Here is a 15,489-nt window from a genome sequence, read left to right as displayed (position 1 = left end):
CATATTTCCAACCACCCCAGAGAGTTGTGTGATAGGTAGGTGATCCACAAACCACCAGCGACAAAGAAACTGAAGAGCCCAAGATAAGGTCAGTTAACTTAAAAATAAGAATAAAATGTATGGCATATACCAAAAATGCAAAAATGATGCAATTAATCAAATAAGAAATTATTTTCTAGGGATCTATCCACAACGGAAAAATCAGTGAGGGGAAAAATCAGAAACTCAAGCTCAAGCTCCAGATAACTGAGAATTCCAAATCCTCTTTTGTTGGCTGGGAAAGTCCACATCATAGTTTTGTTATAGCTTAACAGCTAGAATGACAAAGATCCCCACACTCAGAGTCAAATGTAGGAGCAAAGTTTATTGCGCTAGCAGATAGCAGGCGCACCACACCCAAATCTGCCATCCCCCATCCCCTACACTAGCAGTAGTTAAAGCAAAAAACCATCTTCTCCTTGGCTGGAGGGGGGATGAGCTGTTTTAATGGCCTTGCAAAAGCGGGTGGGTACAGAAGCCCAAACAAGCATTAGTGAATTTATCTCAGGCACCATCTTAAGTTTCCATTCCCTGAACCGGGGGCAGTTTAAAAAACATTCCCTTGTGTAAAGGTCAGAGCTTAATCACAGGGTTTCAGCTGATTTCTCTTCCCAAGCTTGTGAGTCCAGGTGGGGCACTGGGCCATAAGTCGAGATTACTATGAGCCCAGATCATTCCCCACTGGTTTTTGTGACTTTTGAGTCAAATCGTAGACTCATCTTCCTGGGGGAGGGGGTTATAACTTCCTTTTATAACTAATAACTTGACCGAATTAATGCGTCTCTGAATGAACTGGAGGAGCCAATTCATTATGCAAGGCCCGAAGATCAGGGCCATTAGAATCATTAGGAGGGGTCCTATGAGGAGGATGATCCATTTCCCTATTCCTCCCCAGATCGCCCAGTTTCCTAGTAGACGATACTCATGCCCAGTGGCCTGCTCTATTAATTCCTTGGCCTTTTGGCATACCAGGCCAGACTTATTAGCGTACACACAGTATTTTTCTCCTAGAAATAGACCAATTCCTCCTTTTTCGGCTGTTAGCAAATCTAACCCTCTTTGGTTCTGCCAGGGAGTCTGCCTGATCTTGGAGGGCGACCAGGGTGTTGGCTACCTCCTGAATCTGGCCTTTGAATTGATTACTGCTTTCAATAGAGTGGGTTAGGCGCCCTACTCCTGTGGCTATACCTCCAGTTATTCCTAGCCCTATCCGGAGTGGGATAAATTGGATGACCCTTTTTGGTCTGATTGGGGTCTCTGAGGGTACCTTCAGGGTCTGGTTATTAGGGACAATGTATACATCGGGGGTTAGGTATGCCAGGGTACAAAGTCCCGTCCAATTTGCAGGCAGGCACATCTAGGCGGTGTTTCCACATGACCAGAAGATTCCCCCTATTGGCAAGCACCAAGAAGGGGTAGGATTTTTGGTTTCCTGAGTTCTGTTACACTGATTATTTTCTAAGGACCCGACTAGTAGAGATCCTTTGGGACTATAATAGCACAGTGGAGCGAGGTCGACTAATTGAATACGTGTTGAAATGACTTCTATATTATAGTCTGTGCTCTTCTGGTCTGTGTTACTGAGTATTCCCGCGGCTTCCTCAGTAGTGGGAGATGCTGTCAGCATTGGGGGTCCCAAGGATACACAGAGCCAACAATCCTTAGCTAGGGCAGGGTTAGTAGTCTTTAAGAGATTATACGCGGAATCTAGGAGTGTTTCAAACTGAGAGTCTAAGTTATACTTTTTCTGCCTTTGGACAGTTGTACCTTTTTTTGGCTTAAGTTCTAGTTTGATTATTTCCCTTACTGCTTTGGCTGTATCTTCCTTACGTGCCTGGTCCTGAACTCCCTCCGCCATCAGAGTACCCCTGATGGGTTTGCCCCTGATGGGTACTCTTGCCTTGCAGAGTACCCCTGATGGGTTTGCAAGGGGCTACTCTACCCCCTTGACCTGAGCAAGTGTGGCCTGCCCATTGGTAAGTTGGCTTTACTGTTCCGTCCAATGAGGTTTCCCTCCCCAAGTGCAAGGAGTTGCTGATTCCTAACATGCCGCTGGTTAATAAGTATATGCAATAAAGGTAGGTGCAGGAGCCCGCTTTTTCAGAAGCCAATCTGAGGCTGGGGTGGAAGCACATGGGCATGGACCCTGCACCCCCGGGGCTAGTGTTCCTAGGTTGAGGAGGCTCCCTATTAACAGAGTGGGGAGCACTCCCTTTCTCAGAAATGGGCAGGCACAGTATTTAACCTTTGTACAGAGTATTAGTAGGGTCAAGAGTCCTGCACTCATACGAGTCTTGTCTTTAAAGGATCCGAAGAAGTCTGGACTGTCCATCCTGTCTTCTCTGTCTTTAGCCGCAAATGATGTAACCAAGTCAGGATGCCATTGACTTTAACAGCCGTGGGTGTGGTGAGGATGACAGTGTAGGGTCCCTTCCAGGCAGAGGTTAGTCCCTGGGTAGTGAACTTCTTTACCCACACGGAGTCACCAGGCTGGAAAGGGTGCACAGGCTCCTACGAGGGAACGGGTGCGGCGTCACGGATAAGCTTATGCACGGCCTGCTGGACGGACTGCAGGGCCTGTAAGGACTTGAGCAAGGAATGGTTTTCGATTTCGGCCTTCATCTCCTCCTGGGGCTTGGGGAGGAGTGGAGGCGGCCCACCATACACGATTTCATAGGGAAGAACCCTTCCTGACAAGGGGTGCACCTAGACCTCAGAAGGGCGAAGGGCAGTAATGTAGTCCAGTTTTCACCGGTCTCTAAGACAGATTTAGTTAGGGTTTCTTTTAGAGTTCTATTCATGAGCTCTACCTGTCCCGAGCTTTGGGGTTGGTAAGCACAATGAAGTTTCCAATTAATATTCAGAACCTTTGCTATGTCATGAGATATTCTAGCTACAAAAGCTGGGCCATAGTCACTGGCAGTCCGAACCTGGGGATTATTTCCTGGAGTAATTTTTTTACTACTACGGAAGCCGTTTCTGTCCTGACGGGATAGGCTTCTACCCACCCTGAGAAGGTGTCTACACCGACTAATAAGTACCTGTAGCCTGAGCCTGGGGGTTTCACTTCTGTGTAGTCTATTCCCCGATGCTCCCTGGGTGCAGCCCCCCTGCTTCTGATTCCCTCGGGGGTCTTTCTCCCTCGCCCCGCGTTCACTTGGGCGCAGGGGCTGCCCCGTGACCTGCCGTCTGCTCTGCGGCCTAGGTTAGGAACATAGCACTTGCCTCTAATCAACTCAGTGAGCTTGGTACCGCCTAGGGGGGTGGCCTGATGCAGGCGAGTTACTAAAGTCGGGCCTAGGGTTTCTGGTACTAACAGCCTCCTGTCTGGTCGGATCCACCACCTGTTTTCCTCTTGAGTGGCCTGTTTCTGTTCGGCCCACTTCTGTTCTAATTCAGGGTAAGTGGGGCACAAGGGCAAATCTGGGTCAGGCACAGTCACTAGAATTTTAAGTGGCCCCACTGGTTTTAGGGCCACTTCCCGGGCTGCTTGGCCCGCCGCCCGGTTTCCCCTCGCCTCTGCTGAGTTTCCCTTTTGATGCCCTTTACGGGGCACTATTGCCACCGCCTTAGGCAACCAGATAGCCTCCGGCAAAATTAAGATCTCTTCCTTATTTTTAAGGTCCTTCCCGGCCAAGGTCAATAACCCCTGTCCCCTGTAGATGGCACTGCGTACCTGGGCAGCAGGTAAGGCGTACCCGCTGTCAGTGTGGGTGGTCACTGACTTGCCCCTACTCCAAGGGAGAGCCTGGATTCAGGCCGCTAGCTCCACCTTCTGTGCCGAGGTCCAGGGACTGAGACCAGACATCCCGGCCCAGAGTCAGTCCTGCTGCCCCAGCACACCGACGCCTTCCTGAGCGTCGCTCTCCCGTCTGTGAACAACACCTCGCCCGGCGACGGCGGCGGGACGTCAGTGAGGTCCGGGCGGGCGGTTTGCACGCGGTGAATTACCTCTAGGCAGTCGTGCACCGGCTCCTCAGGGTTATCGTCTGGCAACAGACTGGCGGGGTTGGTGGCCAGGGTCTTGTGAAACTCGATGCGGGGCTGGTCTAGCAGCAGCGCCTGGAACTGGGCGACTCGGGTATTTGACACCCAGCGCTCCGGGGCACTCCGGAGAAGGGTCTCAACCGCGTGGGGCGCAGTCACAACTAATTCCTGTCCCAGAGTCAGCTTATCTGCCTCCTTTACCAGTAGTGCCGTAGCCACTACTGCCCGGAGACAGGCAGGCCATCGGCCGCCGTGGGATCAAGCCTTTTGGACAAGTAGGCCACTGGCCTTGTCCAGGGCCCACGGGCCTGGGCGAGGACCCCCTTGGCGATGCCTCTTGCCTCGCTTACGTACAGGTGGGAGGGCTTTGTGACATCTGGCAGTGCCAAGGCTGGTGCCGAGGCTAGAGCCCTTTTTAGTGCCTCAAAGCCTGCTGTTCAGTTTCAGCCCGTTCTAGGGCTGTGTTCCCCCCATGCTGGCAAACAAAGGCTTGGCGATGTCCGCGAACCCGGAGGCCACAGGCGGTGCTACCCTGCTGCCCCTAGGAATTCCTGACCTTGGCTTTTTGTCCTGGACGTGGGTGTTCAGAGGATTGCCTCCACCCAGCTAAGGGAGAGCGTCCTTCTGCCCTTATTGATGTTGCACCCTAGGTATGTGATGCTGGGGGAACACAGCTGAGCCTTTTGAGCTGAGACGCGGTAACCCAGGGCTTGTAAGGTGTTCAGCAGGCCCTTGGTAGCTTCTCGGCACTTCTCCTCACTGCTTGCAGCAAGTAGGTCATCTGCGTACTGGAACAGGGTGCAGCCGGGGGTTCCCTGCCGGTGGCCCCTCAGGTCCGAGCTCAGGGCCTCGTCAAACAGGGTGGGAGAGTTCTTAAAACCCTGAGGCAGCCTGGTCCAGGTTAACTGGCCAGAGGACCCTTCTTCAGGGTCATTCCATTCAAATGCAAAGATGGGTTGGCTGACAGGAGCCAGAAGGATACTGAAGAAGGCGTCCTTTAAATCCAGTACAGTATAAAACTGGTGTTCAGGGGGCAGGAGACTCAACAGGGTATAAGGATTTGGGACCGTTGGGTGGATAGTCTCAACCCGCTTATTCACTTCCCTTAAATCCTGCACTGGCCTATAGTCCTTAGTTCCTGGTTTCAGGATGGGCAATAAAGGAGTGTTCCAGGGAGATTGGCAAGGAACTAAGATTCCTGCCGCCCAAAGACGGGAGATGTGTTTAGCAACTCCCTTCCTAGCTCCTAGGCTCACGGGGTTCTGTCTTACCCCGGCTGGAGTGGCAGTCGCCGTCAGCTGGACTATAACTGGGGGTCGATGGCTCGCCAGCCCCGGAGGGTTGTTCTCCGCCCAGACCTTTGGGAACTGCTCCTGGAGGTGCCTTAAGTACTTCGACTCAGTAGAATCCGGGCTCTGAGGTTCAGCATTCCTTTCCTGTAGGAGATACTCTCCTGACAGGGGACAGGTGGGTAAGAGGTGAGCTGGGGAAAGGAGTGGCTGGCGGAGTCCTTTGGGTAACTGGGGGGCCAACAGAGAGATGGGCCTCTTCTCCTTCAAAAGATATGACTGCCTGCAATTTCTGGAGAAGGTCCCGTCCGAGGAGAGGATATGGACACTCAGGGATGACTAGGAAGGAATGTGTCACCGTGCCCTTGCCAAGATTAACAGTCCTGCGAGTAGTCCACGGGTAGTGGGCTGTTTGACCTGTTGCTCCCTGTATTGGGGTTCGTTTTCCTGTTAGCGGGCCTAAGGGGTCGGTCAGGACAGAGTGAGCTGCCCCGGTGTCCATCAGGAAGCTCACTGGCTTGCCCCCTACTTGCACAGTCACCCTGGGCTCCTGGGGGCTCCGTGGGAAGGAGCCCCTGTCCCATCAGTCCTCAAGGTTAAGGACGGCCAGTGTTCTTTCTCCTTTTTTCCCTCCTTTTTCCCGACGATTCGGACATTCCCGTTTCCAGTGCCCTTCTTCCTTGCAATAAGCACATTGATTCTTGCCTAGTTGGGGCCTGAGTCTGCCTTCTTTGTTCCTTCCTGGGCCTTCTCTCCTGGGTCTCTCTATTTTGGGGGGGTCCTGCTTTCCTAAGTGCAGCTACTACCACCTTAGCTATTCTCCTGTCTTGCTTTTCTCCTGGGGTATCCTTATTATTAAAGGGTTATCTCCACTTACTGAGAATGGTTCATCCCCTCAAAACACTCTAACTTCTGAAGCTTCTTTCTGATGTCTGTGGCAGACTGAGTGACAAAGGCCGCATTTACTGCCCTCTGGTTTTCTTGGGCGTCTGGATCTATAGGGGTGTAAACCCGGTATACTTCACACCAACGCTCCAGGAAAGCAGCAGGCGATTCCTGAGGCTCCTGAACGATTTCAGAAACTTTGGACAGATCTGTGGGCTTTCGGGCCACTGCCTTAAGCCCTGAGGGCAGAAACCGGTGAAAAGCGTCCAGGGAACTTTCCCCACCCGCAGTGTTGGGATTCCCAGCAGGATTGGAGGAAAGGGAAGACCTCCTAAATCGGGTCCTGATTCTCTTCTAATGAACCCCCCCTGCCCCCTCCGGCCCCTCGACTGCTTTTTTTGCCTCCTGTTTTATTCTATCTCTTTCCTCTGAGGTAAACAAGGTGGGGAGGAGCTGCTGACAATCATCCCATGTTGGTCTATGGGTTCAAAACACTGATTCAAGCAGGCTGATCAGAGCCTGAGGTTTTTCTGAGAAAGGGGGATTCTGGACCTTCCAATTATACAAATCACTGGTGGAAAAGGGGACATAAACCATGAAGGGCTGCCCCCCCAGGATCTGCACCCATGGGAGGCGCCTCTCTAAGAGGGAGGACAGCGGGAGTCCCCCGTGGCCCTGTGTCTTCACCATATTCAGACCCGCTCCTGGTGTGTGGTGGTGAGAGTGGGGGTCCCTGGTCTTGGGCCCCAGGTTCTTGTTCTCCGGGCCCTTGGCGACTAGGATTGTATGGCGGAGGGGGATCAGCCTCCTCCAGGGGAGTGGACAAGACAGGGTGCTCTGTCCTTGCCTTTGCCCTCGGTGCCTTTGCCCTGAGAACAAGGACTCAGGCCCCAGTTTGTAAAGCATAGGCCTGCAGCCACTGGGGTGCATGTCCTACCAGGTTAGGCCACTGGGCAGTGTAAGAAAACTGGTCTGGGTCACCGGGCTCCCCTGTTACTACGTCCCACACGGCTCGAAATAACCTGGGGCCAAAGGACCCAGTGTCTGGCCGCCCTACTCCAAATTTTGGCCATTCCAACTCACACAGGGTTCGCACCATTTTATACTATACCCTCCTTCTCACATTCCAACTCACACAGGGTTCGACCATTTTATACTATACCCTCCTTCCCCCTCAAACCCTTCTTTGAAGTGCCTGAGGAGACATGGGGGGTGTTTCTGGGAACTAGGGCCTCCCCCCATGATGAGGGTGAGGGAGACGAAGACAAGGGACAAAAGACAGAAAAGGGATAGCCACTTGGGTTTTATTGTCCAAAGTCTTCCGAGGAGCGTGGCCGGACCCTGGAATAAAAGAAAACCGGATTTATCGCAGAGAGAACTGACAGAAAGGAAGGAAGGAGGTGAACAAGGTGATCCCAAGAGGGGAATCATTCCTCCAAGTGCCCTGAGAGAAAAGGTCAGTTATCCACTCACAAATGCCATCAACTGTCGCAGAAGTCGGATAAAACCAATTGATGTCCCCTAGTATCGAGCGAACGAATCCACAAAAAGAACACATTAAACACCGTGGCTGCATGCAGGAAGGGCCGACAGACAAGAAATCCAGGCTTCACTCCAGCGTCTTGGAGGAAGGCAACCTCAGCAGAGACCTAAGTTGCATCTGGCTCCTCTGCTAACCGGAACAGAAACAGAAACCAGGCTCACCTCCGGAGGATTTCCAGGCTGTTGCTCCAAAAAGTTTGGGTGACATGATAGTGCTCTCAGTGGACCTTCTCCCGAGCCCCGGGGCCAGTCTCCCAGGCCCTGGAACGTCCCCGGGGGCGCCTCCCCTGGAGTCCCCCTGGGTCTAGGGGTCAGGCCGGAGGGACCGCTGTTGTCAGCCAGAGGCATCTGTCGTCTGGGGACACGGAACACCAGATCTCACTGGGGCCTCCAAATGTTATAGCTTAATAGCAAGAACGACAAAGATCGCCACACTCAGAGTCAAATGTAGGAGCAAAGTTTATTGCGCTAGCAGACAACAGGCGCACCACACCCAAATCTGCCGTTCCCCATCCCCTACACTAGCAGTAGTTAAAGCAAAAAACCATCTCCTCCTTGGCTGGAGGGGGATGAGCTGTTTTAATGGCCTTGTGAAAGCGGTTGGGCACAGAAGCAGAAACAAGCTTTAGTTAATTTATCTCAGGCACCATTTTAAGTTTCCATTCCCAGAACTGGGGGCAGTTTAAAAAACATTCCCTTGTGTAAAGGTCAGAGCTTAATCACAGAGTTTTAGCTGATTTCTTTTCCCAAACTTGTGAGTCCAGGTGGGGCCTTGGGCCATAAGTCGAGATTACTGTGAGCCCAGGTCAGTATAAGTATTGTTCTGACTAATTACTGCTGTCTGTGTCAGTGGGAATGCTCGCAGCCATAAAACAGCAGGTAAGGGCACTCCCCTCCCATGCCACTGGAGTATGAAAAAAACACTTAAGGCAGAGACTTAAAAAAATCAACTGAAATCAGCAAACAAATTCTAAGATCATGTATTTGTGTGTGTGTGTGTGTGTGTGTTTCTGAAAAATAAATTAATAAAAAGCATAATTTTGGTTGTTTGCTCTTATACTATTTATTAAAGAACCAATGATGTTGAAGTAATAAACCAACTCATGGACACAAGGCCATTGAAAACAAACTCTTGAAATTTCCTTGCATTCCAGTCCATTCAAAGAGAACACGATTCTCAGCCACCTTATTTTATTTTTGAAAAAAGTCATTTTGCATTTTCCAATTGAATTCTAGTAAGGCAGCCAACATCTCACTGATATCTCGTGTATATTTTGGAATTTAAAGCATAAAGTCAGCAATGACTTGCCTGGGGTTAAGGGAAGAAAGTTATTTCAGATTAAGACTCTAATTAGATAAAAATCATTAAGAAAATAAGTAATTTAGTGATGTCAGCTAAATTTACAAAAGCTCATATTCATCTTTAAGGCAAAGGTTGAGTGTACAATGGCAAGCTAAAATGAAAAATTAAGTCAATTATTTAGATAATTTAGTTCTAAAATTGCTGGTATTTAGGAAGAGAATATTTAGTTAATGGGGTCATGATTTATGAAAATAAACGATCGACATTGACCAATTAACAACCTTTGCCATTTCACTCCAAGTACACAGCATTATCTTAATGATTTCTATGGGAAAATGTAACAAGAAATCCTCCACGTTAAATGAAAACCACAAAAGATTTTGTAAATCAAGCAAAGTAAAACTAAATAGCTCAGTGCATACCTTCTCTTTGTCCCTAATAAGATTAAAAAACAAATAAACAAGCAAACAACAACAACAAAACACCACAAGGGTCAACAAGAATTATGTTGAATTCTGAATACCTACCTTTTCCATATATTTTTTTAACCTCAAAAAGACTCCTCCTGTTCCTGTTCATTTCTTTAAGTAAATTATAAAGCTTCAAGTATAGTATTTTTCCACACAGCTTTTTAAAAAATATATGTCTTTATTGATTTGAGAGAGAGAGAGAGAGAGAAAAAAAAAAATTAATGATTAAATTACCTCCTGTAGGTCCCCCTGCTGGGGATAGAGCCTGAAACCCAGGCATGTGCCCAGACTGGGAATCGAACCTCCATCTCCTGAATCCTAGGTTGATGTTGAACTGCTGGGCCACGCTGGCTGGGCTCCACATAACTTTTTAAAAGCCTTTTTAGCATAATAAAACTGAGCTTCTAAAACAAATATTACCATCCTTTGCTCACTTGCCTCTTTTTTTCACTGATCAGCTCTTTTCAAAATTGGAGCAAATTAATAAACTGAATTATTGGTGCAGGACTAATAAACTGAAATTTACTGAAGACACTTTTATTGTAATGTACCAACACTGAAATCACCATAACCACATATTTGTATTTATTCATTTTAACACATAGCTATCAGGGTGGCTGATATGTCCCTAAAACTGTGATAAAATGTCCTTGATTTATCTTCAAAACTGCATAGCTTCAGTTAGCTTCATACCTATCCCGTGACATAAATACTTCCACCTTTCAGATTAGATTACTGCAGTTTGGAAAGGTTAAAGAGCTCTCTCCTTGGACAGACAGCTAGTGATTTTACAGCTTGGATTTCAGTGCTCATATACTTGTATTTGTGCCTGTTATTTCTAATTGTTGAATAAAAAACATTTTAAATAGGAAACTTAGTAAGGAACTATGGTGGTGAAAGTGTGTGTGTGAGAGAGAGAGAGAGAGATCAAGAATAGATATAAATTACCATTAATATTTTATTTGCAAATCTCTCTCTCCCTAGGCCTAATTGTTTGCACAGAAAGACTCTTATGTCCCTGTGATGCATTACTAACTGTGGAGACAGTACAGAAAAAGAAAAATTACCTTTTAGCAAATATCACAGCATGCTTTGAGAGCTTTCCTCATTTTGTGCTGCCTAAAGTCTGGGGTGATCTTAATTACCACAAAAGTGTTTTGATCACTGAAAGAATAAAAACATATGCATTAAATAAGCATAAAGAAAATTTATAAAAAGCAAATGCATAATGCAAAGCATTATACTGCTCCGTTGCTGCCTTAATAAGCACACACACGTATGTGACATCCTCAGAGCACTTGCTTAGTAGTTCTTAACGGCTTCCCAAAGGAGAACAGATGGAAACAAACGTCATTTTTGTATAAGTTTATATATTTTCTCATTTTATTTGCCTGGTTTTTAAGTCTTTCACTTATTTCTTAATCATTGCCTTAACCATCGCATTGTTGAGATAAATGAATTAAGCAAACTCTGTTTTATAACTAGCCTGAAATCTAAAATGCGACTTTCTTCCAAAAGTTAATTGTTGAGCTAGCTTTTCAAAGAGAACCAGTCAAATCAGAATTCATCATTTGCTTTCACATCTAGCTCTTCTTTCTGATTTTCTTAGTTCTGTTAACATTATATATGTGTTGTCGGTCACTCAAGTTCAATTTCTGAGGGTCCGCATCTCCCGAATTATCAAATACTGCCATTTTTTCAAATGCGACACCTCTGACATCTATTTTGTCTCCATCTGCATTTCTGAACACTGGTTTTCATTTTGCACTTTTCTGTTCAAATATCACTCCAACTAATTGGATTCTACACAACTTAATTAACTCCAAAACATTCAATCTAACAAACATGTATTGAGTACCTAAAATATGCTGCGTAGTGTACTATACACAAGGAGATGACAGTCTTCCGAGTGCAACACATGTAAACAGCGGCTCCAGAGTCTGTGCAATGAAACAGTAGACTTCTGTGCACACGGCAGTGTGGGGAGCGATGCGGAGGACAGGGCACAGACGGCTCCCCAGGACCAGTGACGACTTCTTAAACATGTGAAACACAGTTATAATTATATTAAAGTGCTTGTCTAACAATTCCATCAATTTTGTTATTTCTCAGTTGATGGATTTTTATTCTTATTCGGTGTTGTATTTTCCTGCTTCTTTGTGTGCCCGATAATTGTTGGGTGTCTGACACTGTGCATGTTACTTTGTCAGACGCTGTCTAGTTTTGTATTTCCATAAACCTTGTTGAGCATTGTACCTGGGTGCAATTTAGTTATTTGGAAACAGTTTGTATTATGTGGGTCTTGCTTTCAAGCTTTGTCAGTCAGTATCAGAGCAGGGTTTCATCTCAGGTAAATGTTTTCCTACCGCGAAGCGAGGCCCGTCTTAATGCACTACCCCGGTGCCTTGTAATTACAAAGCTTTCGCTCTGACTCTCAGGAACAGTCCCTCGGGTGGTTTCCTCACATATAAATGCTGATCAGACTCAACGGAATACTGAAGGGGGCCCTCTGTAGATCTCCAGAGCTTTCTCTGCTCGGTTCTCTTCTGCCTGATAGTCTGCACGCAGCTGGCTCCTTCCCTCAGGGTGCTGTGGCCCGCACACTTTCTCTAGACAGTAAGTGGGCCAGCGTCAGAGCTCACCGTCTTTGTTCTCCATTTCTCAGGGATCATTGTCTTTTGTTGTCCAATACTCGCTAACTCGAATTTTATGTATTTTGCCCATCTTCTTAGTTATTTTAAGGAGAAGGCTAAATACAGTACCTTTTACAACATCTTGATGGGAAGTAGAAGTCTATTCTGTCTCTAATCCTTTCTCTTGTCTTAAAATCAGTATTGTTCAAGAAAATATGTGAACAAATTATAGGACATATGTTACAGTGAGGTTCAATGAGTTTGGACAAACCTATGCACACATCAGCACCACCAAAACCATGTCCTTCCCTCCCAAAAGTTCCCACTCCCTGTCGTCGGTAACCATGCCACCACTCATCTGCCACCCACAGTGCAGATCAGTGTGCGCAGTCAGAACTTCATATAAATGGAATCACATAGTACGTGCTATGTTGTGTTTTGCTCCTTTCATTCAGCGTAATGGTATTAACATTTATTTTTGTTGTATCTAATAATAATTTATTCCTTTGTATTGCTGAGTATTATTGCATCAAATGACTATAACACCACTGTTGATAGACATTTGGTCATTTCCAGTTTAGGACACAACGCTATTACGAGTAGCCAATATAGATCTTTGTATGATTATTTTACGTTGATATTACCCCTTCCAGGTATAGTTTTACTTAAGAATAAATTTCCCTCTGCTCTCAGTCTGACTTAGAACACTTTCTAATACCTTTAAATGTTTTTCTCGTGGTAAACATTTTACCAGGGGGTTTCTGTAACCATGTCACTCCATTGTCATTCATAGGAGCTCTTCAGATATAACTCCTGCATGTAATCTAAACTAAATTGAATTGTAACATCTAATTGCATCTCTTTTCTTTCATTTTAGGCACTAGGGAGAAGTTTGTTTGTTTATTTTCTGAATCATTAATCAAAATATAGAAAATAAGCAAGCAAGATCTACAAAGATTTTCTACAAATGCCATCTTTTCTTTTTTTTTCCTCTTATGAGAAAAATTGCATATAATTAAGGCAATTTACAGACAATAGTCATTGGTCATACCCTGCTAATTCCATCAGCTTTTTCACTAATATATAGGGTGCCCCCCCCCAAAATGTATACACATTTTAACAGCTGATAACTCATCTAATTGTCACTCCTTTTCAGGTTTAACTGATTTGAAATAATGGGTGAAACCAGAGTAAGCTTTGAACAAAGAAAATTTGTCCTAAAGTGCCACTAGACTTTTTTTTAGTGGGGGATACATAAAAGATAAAGTTTATGGTACAAAACAGTGACAGTCGACGAAATGACTCTTGATGTTTGTGATTCCATTGCTTTGTGTTATCAGCAGTGTCTGGACCAGAACAGTCATCAGCTTGAAAACCTGCATTTACAAAAAAAATTATTCATTTCTGTAGATTCTTTTCACTTTGGAAAATGAACTGTATGTTAATAAACACTGAGTTTATAATCATTCAAAGTGTGTATACATTTCTTGAGACACCCTGTGTATAATTGCATAGTCATGTCAAAGTTCCTTATCATCTTTCCTCCTCTTAGTTCCTTAACTTTTCCCTCCATATACTTATCACAGTCATAAGTATGTCCTTAACAGGACTTCCTTTAAAATATGCCTGTTTCTCACAGAGAGACTTTCAAGTCCATAAATGCAAGAATATTTTATTCACTACTGCAGCTCTCATTGCCTTGCTCAGAGCTCATGTATGATTGGTGGATAGCTAAATGAAATACAGAGCTATCTAAATGCCTTGTTCACAAAATGATGTTAACTATGTTTTACCTGCCATAGCATGTTTCCTCGGTAACATCCATGGCCCCTTAAAGTAAATATGTGGTGTCTATCCCTAGATCATCTTAAATATTATGTTTCACTAGTTAATATTGTATTCCAGTTCTCCCTCCCCTTCCCAGGGTCCGCAGCACACTGTAAATTCACCCCCAAATCTTCCATAAGAGAGGTAAGATTGAATTTTGGTGTTGATGGAAAACACAGGGTATGTAACACCAAAAGGGAAATTTTCAAAAGGACAGTAAGAGACGGTATGGACAGAGCCAGGCATCAACCTCTAAGGTACCCGTGACGGTGACCTCTGCTGCTCTTATAAGCCATCATTTCATTCTTTATAAAGACAACATAACCCCACTATCTCATAATATTCAGGAGATGGTGGTGACCGTGACTGAATTTTCTTCTTTAAACTGCAGAACTGAAGACAGCCTTTTGCTATGCTTGTTGGTGAGCTTGGGGGAGGAGACTGGACAGAGAAGGAGACACTCTGAAGACTGCTGGCATCCTGTAACATGCAGGTAAGAAATATTTACAAATGATTTGCCATGTATTTTAAAGAAACACATGGTAAGTTGTTGAAGAGAACACATTTCTTATAACGATCATGAATTCAGTAGGAAAGGTGTGAGTCCTAATTTTTTTCTTTATTACATGTTAATATTAAATTATATTTTCTGGCTTTCAAAAATCTCTACAGTCAACCATTTATATAGGATTATATAATGTAATCCTATGTGTAACGGACATAAATATATCACACTTCACATATTATGAAAATATTATGAAATGATCTTCACCCTCTTCGTACCCCAATTAACAGTGTAAACACATGAAGGGGAAGCCGTGTGTGCCTTACATTCTCCACTTCATTTATAACTTTTACATTACACCCAGTGCTTCATGCTCCCTTCTCGCCATGGGCTCCGAATGCAAACCTTGAAGTCTTTGATGTAGGGCAGTTTAAAGTGAAATCGACTCCCACTGTGACTTAATTTTAAAAACAAAACCAAAAGAAAATGTTCACTTATTTTTTCATGAAAAATCACTTTGGCGATTCTCTAAAGCAAGTTATGAGTGTTGTGTGTAATAACAAAATCCTGCCAAATGGGAGAGGTGCAAACAGTTACTTTCAGCTGAAGATGGCTTTGAAAATCACCACCAGCGCAGCCCAGACTCTTTCACAGTATTCAAATAAATGATTGTGCAAGGAATACACTTATGTATGTATTAATTATTAATTCAGAACTGAGGTCCAAGCAAAAGAAGGAAGCTAAATATAATATAATGAAAATTAATTTTTCTAGGTTGGGCAACCGCTCATTCAATGACTTCTTGACTGTACAATGCTGGCTTTAATGATATGTGGAGGAGGGTAGTTTTAAGCTAAATAGAATAAACTATCATACGTTATGGAGAACATTGGCATTTTACAAAATTATTAGATAGAAGACATGTGTTATTGTGGGATACTTCTGAATTTCTTCAGGTAATGTCAGTGAAAAATTTGCCCCCCTCCAAAGAGATTCCTTGGGTCATAGT

At 45.2% G+C, this 15,489-nt stretch overlaps 1 long non-coding RNA gene across 1 annotated transcript in view; it reads left to right on the top strand.

Annotated features, from left to right (window-relative positions):
* The window catches only part of LOC107529762 (uncharacterized), a 172,475-nt gene extending 157,968 nt beyond the window's left edge, over positions 1-14,507 (top strand). The window contains exon 4 of the long non-coding RNA XR_015714362.1: positions 14,367-14,507. This is a non-coding gene — a long non-coding RNA (uncharacterized LOC107529762). The remainder of the gene's footprint in view (positions 1-14,366) is intronic.
* The last annotated feature ends 982 nt before the right edge of the window (positions 14,508-15,489 follow it).

The sequence above is a fragment of the Miniopterus natalensis genome, chromosome 4 (assembly GCF_054644295.1).
Source record: "Miniopterus natalensis isolate mMinNat1 chromosome 4, mMinNat1.hap1, whole genome shotgun sequence".
Lineage (NCBI taxonomy): Eukaryota > Metazoa > Chordata > Mammalia > Chiroptera > Miniopteridae > Miniopterus > Miniopterus natalensis.
This window is presented reverse-complemented; position numbering and strand designations above follow the sequence as displayed.